Raw genomic sequence first — 5,559 nt, 5'->3', positions numbered from 1 at the left:
TATATATACATACACGTGTCTCTCTGTGTGTGTCTGACTGTGTGTGTGCATGTAAGTGTGTGGGGTGTTTAATAAATTGCAAAGCTGAAAGTTTAGTACTATTACTTGGCCATGAAGCAATAACAAATTTCTCTGTAGTTTGACTAGAAGTAACTTCCAAATGAATATGCATTTCCATATATTTATTATATTTGATCGTTTACATCTTACATATAAACACAAATGAGTATTTATATAATGCTCAAATAATGTTTCTGCGTTTCTGAATGTAAGCTTATGACAAGGAAACGATGGTGAATGATCTCGCTAAATTTGTTACGCTACATGTGTTCTATATTATTATAGAAATAAAAGAAAATAGAGTGGATAATGAGATAGACATGCCGATGTCAGAATCAAAACACAATGATAAATTAATCTTTGGTGACGATATAATCTTAGATCTTTGAACAAGGAGTGGAAAGTTCAGGCAAGAAGTAACAGTGTGTAAAATGACAAAGTTTCGCATTAATTCTGATTTGCTTCCAGTAAGGTGTTCTGTTTGTCAGTTTATATAATGCTGGACAAAAATACCTAAATCTTCGAATTGACAATTGGTTTGAAATTTACATAACCTGCATTTGATGTTTCATGTCAGAAAATTTTGATTGGTCAATGAATTTTTACGTTAGTGTTCTGTTGTTTTACAGGGCTGGCCATATTTTTATGACTATATGACTAGGTTCTGTGACATGGCTACAAATCCAAGCGAGGTGCTGCGAATCTGGACAACACCTCGCAACAAATTCTTAATATTTGAAACCATTGCCTCACACACGATGTACTAACGAAAAAAGTTACTATACATATAATGTGGCTTCACATTAGGGGAATTTGGATATCCAATCAGCCGTGCTCGATAAACCTCGTCTTATTAACGTTCTTTTACATACGGAATGTATGTGTATTACCAAAAACCTCTAAAGTGTATATGTAGTAAGATTACGTTTTGGGGAAATGTTATGAAACATTTCAATAACAGAAACAAATTATAACCCTTTATTTATAAAATATTATTAAAATTTGCATTTTTTAAAGAAAAATATTTTAATAAAATCAGTTTTATTGCAATTTACTTTACTTATCGAGGAGATAACAATATCGTACATATATTACGTGTAGAGCAAAAGAATATCGCTGTGAAATAAAAACGTTATATATTTTTATTTCATATTTACTTGAGTAGAATTAGCAAAACGCCCGGAAGATAGAATGACATTCATACATGACAATTGTAACCAGGAAAGGTGTTCAGAGTGAGGAAGAAAAGTAACACATATTTCTAAATGGTAAAATGTTAGTTATATCTATATATCACAACTTCAGAATTATTCTCATCATCTTCCTTTAATAAAATGACACCTAACTATGATGTAACGCCATAATTCTATTATATGAATATTGACAGCAGTTAATATAATTCAGTATATGATTCTTTGCAATTAATAATTGCCGAAACCGTTTCTCTGCCTGCTGTGTTATGTGTAGAAAGAACGTTTAAAGCGATGCCACGTGATCAGTTCTTTTGTGAAAATTCTTTACATAATAAAATGATAGATTTACTTCAACACAAAGTATCATAAATCAGAAAAATACGTACTTGAATTGGACCAACATTTCACAAAGTCACATAACACTGTAGGAACTGGAAGGATTTGAATCTCGTAAACGATTATGCTTCAGGACATGTATTAACAGTTCTTTTTTCAGATCATTATGTGTTATCCAACACAAGATGATTTGGCTGTAATCTCCGATCTTTATTCATCACAGTAGGTCAAGTGAATTCTGAAATCCAATGAGTAAATGTTATTTTTATTTCCCTATACGAAATTATGATAGAATGCATTCCAAATACCTATTTTCTAATTAATCAATGCATTTTGTTTATCTTTGAAAAGTTGAGACTGGTATTATTATCTTTAACTCTTCCGAGTGATCTTTACATTATTCATCGCAAATGAAATTTCACTTTGAATTTCCCTGAGAGAAGACAGTATTATTTTCCTCAAATGCTTATGGGCATAACTTTGGGCATTTGAATAACCACTGGTATTAAATTGTACTAAAGTTATTCCGAAATGAATCATACAAATCAATGATATATTAGATGTTATATAAATGCCCAATCCTCTTGTATTATCTCAACATCAAATGAGCTGAAAAAGTAGTTTAAGGAATTCTCAATAGGATTTTAAATTATTAAAGAAAGTTGTTATTAATTTCGTTTAGAAACTTGATCAATATGTTATTATACTTTCCTCCTGAGTTCTAATCATTACCGTTACACTTTACGGCTGTGAAATCTGTTTTAATTGATTATTCCAACACATTCAAAAGCTGATGCCATGCAATAATATGAATTCTTGCGTATAACAGTAAAGTGCATCTGCTAGCATGTAGCAAACGAAAGATATGGTGTAATGCTGACCCGATGTGAAACATATAATCGTTAAGAAAATTAAAATCTAAAATTCTCATATATTTTTTACTGTTCCCCGGATGTTTATCATCTGCAAAAGAAAGTATATACGTGTTTGCACATCATACCAGCCGCGACCTCACTCGTCTCTCAGATTGATGCGGCGCATTTTAATACTGTAATACACAAAAACATCTAGGAATGTTTACCAAATCTTTCCACTCACAACTCTTCACCCAAATGGGCCTGCGTATCAATATTCACACTGAAACTTGATAATCTCATCGACTCTTTCTAACAAAATGCAAAGTACATGATATTTACGGTAGCATTTCTTCCCAATATAGGACGGTGATATTTATTTACGGCACCGTAAATTGTGAGATCAAATACCACAAACAAGAGCCTTACATAAAGAACCTACAGAATATCTTGTTTTACTCTATGCACAAGGCCCAAACTTTTGGGGAGAGGGCTAGTCGATGAGATCGACCACAGTACGCAACTGATATTTAATTTATCGACCCCGAGAAAAGTAATGTCGACCCAGGTGGAATTTGATCTCAGAACGTAAAGACAGACGAAATACCGCTATAAATTTCGCTCGGCGTGCTAACGTTTCTTATTTCTTTATTATTTCTTTATTGCCCACATGGGGCTAAACATAGAGGGGACAAACAAGGAGAGAGAAAAGGATTAAGTCGATTACATCAACACCAGTACGTAACTGGTACTTAATTTATCGACCCCGAAAGGATGCCAATATAACATGGCAGTCTTAGGTTAAGATGAATGTTACTGCAAAACATCATCTCCAGCTGGCTATACGATACCATCTATGTTCTTATACTTTCGAACAAGGAAATCTCCTGAAGCTAAATTACAGCAACATTCGTCCTAACCTAGGACTGCCATGTCATGTTGGCAAATAATCTTAACTAGGATAAATTAGTTTCCATGAATATAACTGATAATGTGCTAGATAAATATATTCGGCAATATATAGTATCAGAGGTGAAATTACACTCATATTATATACATCATTATATTTAACTGATTGCCCGCTTTAAGCTACAGATAAATGTAAAATGTAACGCGATGTAAGCAGGAAATTTATAAATGTACAATTTTTTAGTTAAGTCTACCTATAGAGTAAAACGTTTCTATACGTTACTTATAAGGATTGCAAACCATAAACCATAGATGTTAGGTTAATTGATCCAAGATCAAGTATCAGTCAAAGGGACTTGTACTGTATGATCATATGGAGTTTTTTCAATGCGACAGTTGCTTGACTAATCTAATCATGAAAAGTTCGTCTTTGTTTCATGATCATAAACATTCTTATAGAGACGGTCACCCTGTCAGCGTTTGACTTAAACTCGGATACCTTATGATAAGGAAAACTTGTTTAAGTCACAATTTCTATTCAAAGATATTATGAGCATCATGTAATATGAATGTGTTTCTGCTTCGTTAGCCAGAAACAAATCTGTATTATTTTAACTTAGCCCATACAACCCACAGTTGCAACAACAATTTTATCCTGATGTCAATTTTTTACGTAAATCAAATAAAAATAATGCTTATAAAACAATACCGAGTTTGGTTAAAATAATATGAAACCTTGCGTATAATGAGTAAAATCACGTGTAAGAAATCTCTTGTTAGGAAATGAATAGATTAGGTTGCAGTGGAAAACATCTTGAAACTAAATTTGAATTCAATACTCCAACGAATTCACTCCCACACCACTGTGTATAATGTGTCTCCATTAGTAATGATAGAAACTTTGAACAATACAAATAATGGGCGAATGTCATTATCTCTCCATGTCCTTCCATGGAACACACTTAAACTGAAAATAACTCTATGATAATACCAATTTGTAATTTTCTCTCAGACTTTTTTTTACTTCTTCAACAACAGATTCTATTAAACTTTGTTCAAGTTTGAATATTTATATTCGCAATATGTATTTTTTAGTATCTTTCTTCTTTTTTTTACTATTTGTTTCTGGGTGGAGAACTGATATTTCGGCTTCGTGCTTTAATTTTCCTTCTTCGCTTACTAACGAAAATCTTTTTTTTCAGGCCAGCATTTTCAGCATCACATCTATTTTTTGTAACAAGAATAATTATTTAAAAGAACAATATGTGTATATTTAGAGAGAAATAGGTTAGCTGAAATAAAGTAAAGCAAAAACTATGCAAAGAACAGAGAGAGTTAATGCAGATTATATCATTTTAGAACAATGTTCGCAAAAAAAAAAAGAAAAAAATATTTCAAGATAGCATTGTCTATTTATTCATTTATTTTCGATTGTACATGTCAGCTTGTTTCATTACACATTCTTCTTTCTTATAACAAGCATTCTTTGTTTCATTTTCTGCGTATGACTATTGTCTGCATCTGTTGCAATCGGCTTATATAAAGACGCGTAGGTGTGTGTGAGTCTGTGCGTGCGTTTGTGTGTGTGTGTGTGTGCATGTGCTTGTGTGTATGTGTGTGTGCGTGTGTGTGTGTGAATTTGCATATATTTTCTTTTTCTTTCTATAGCACGGTATGGGTATAATTACATATGCAAGACATTTTTGTTATCTCCAATGTAAAAGTTATTTGCGTATACGATTATTGTACCCGTATATGTGTGTGTGCGTGTGCGTGTGTGTGTGTGTGTGTGTGTGTGTGTGTGTGTGTGTGTGTGTGTGTGTGTGTAAGAAATTTGTGATATTATTAATATGTGAATAGATATAGAGTTATCTGAAGTTTATCGCTATTTTGGTTACATTGCAATAATAAAATGTATTCCCTGCATAATGTTTATTGTATTGTAATAGGGAAGCTGCCTCTCAATTATCTCTACTTTTCAACCAGAACAATTACACCCACTGCAATCAAAATGCTTGCAATGCTGGAGTTATGAAACGTTCACTTATTCTATTTGAATTCATTCCCAAGTAAAAATGAAGTCAACATATAAGTTCGTTTGATACACTACCCAAACTGTAATCCGTACATGAAGTCTCTGTATCTGTCGGTCTGTCTGTCAATATCTCTCTCTCTCTCTCTCTCTCTCTCTCTCTCTCTCTCTCTCT

At 32.7% G+C, this 5,559-nt stretch overlaps 1 long non-coding RNA gene across 2 annotated transcripts in view; it reads right to left on the bottom strand.

The window, feature by feature from the left end:
• LOC128247812 (uncharacterized) overlaps nucleotides 1-5,559 on the bottom strand; it is a 104,718-nt gene that overhangs the window by 47,828 nt on the left and 51,331 nt on the right. For both annotated transcript variants that reach the window (XR_008264129.1, XR_008264130.1), the window contains exon 3: nucleotides 1,640-1,827. This is a non-coding gene — a long non-coding RNA (uncharacterized LOC128247812). The remainder of the gene's footprint in view (nucleotides 1-1,639; nucleotides 1,828-5,559) is intronic.

This window comes from Octopus bimaculoides, chromosome 5 (genome assembly GCF_001194135.2).
Source record: "Octopus bimaculoides isolate UCB-OBI-ISO-001 chromosome 5, ASM119413v2, whole genome shotgun sequence".
NCBI classification, from domain to species: Eukaryota; Metazoa; Mollusca; class Cephalopoda; order Octopoda; family Octopodidae; genus Octopus; species Octopus bimaculoides.
Note: the sequence above shows the minus strand (reverse complement) of the source record. Positions and strands in the feature narration are given on the sequence as shown.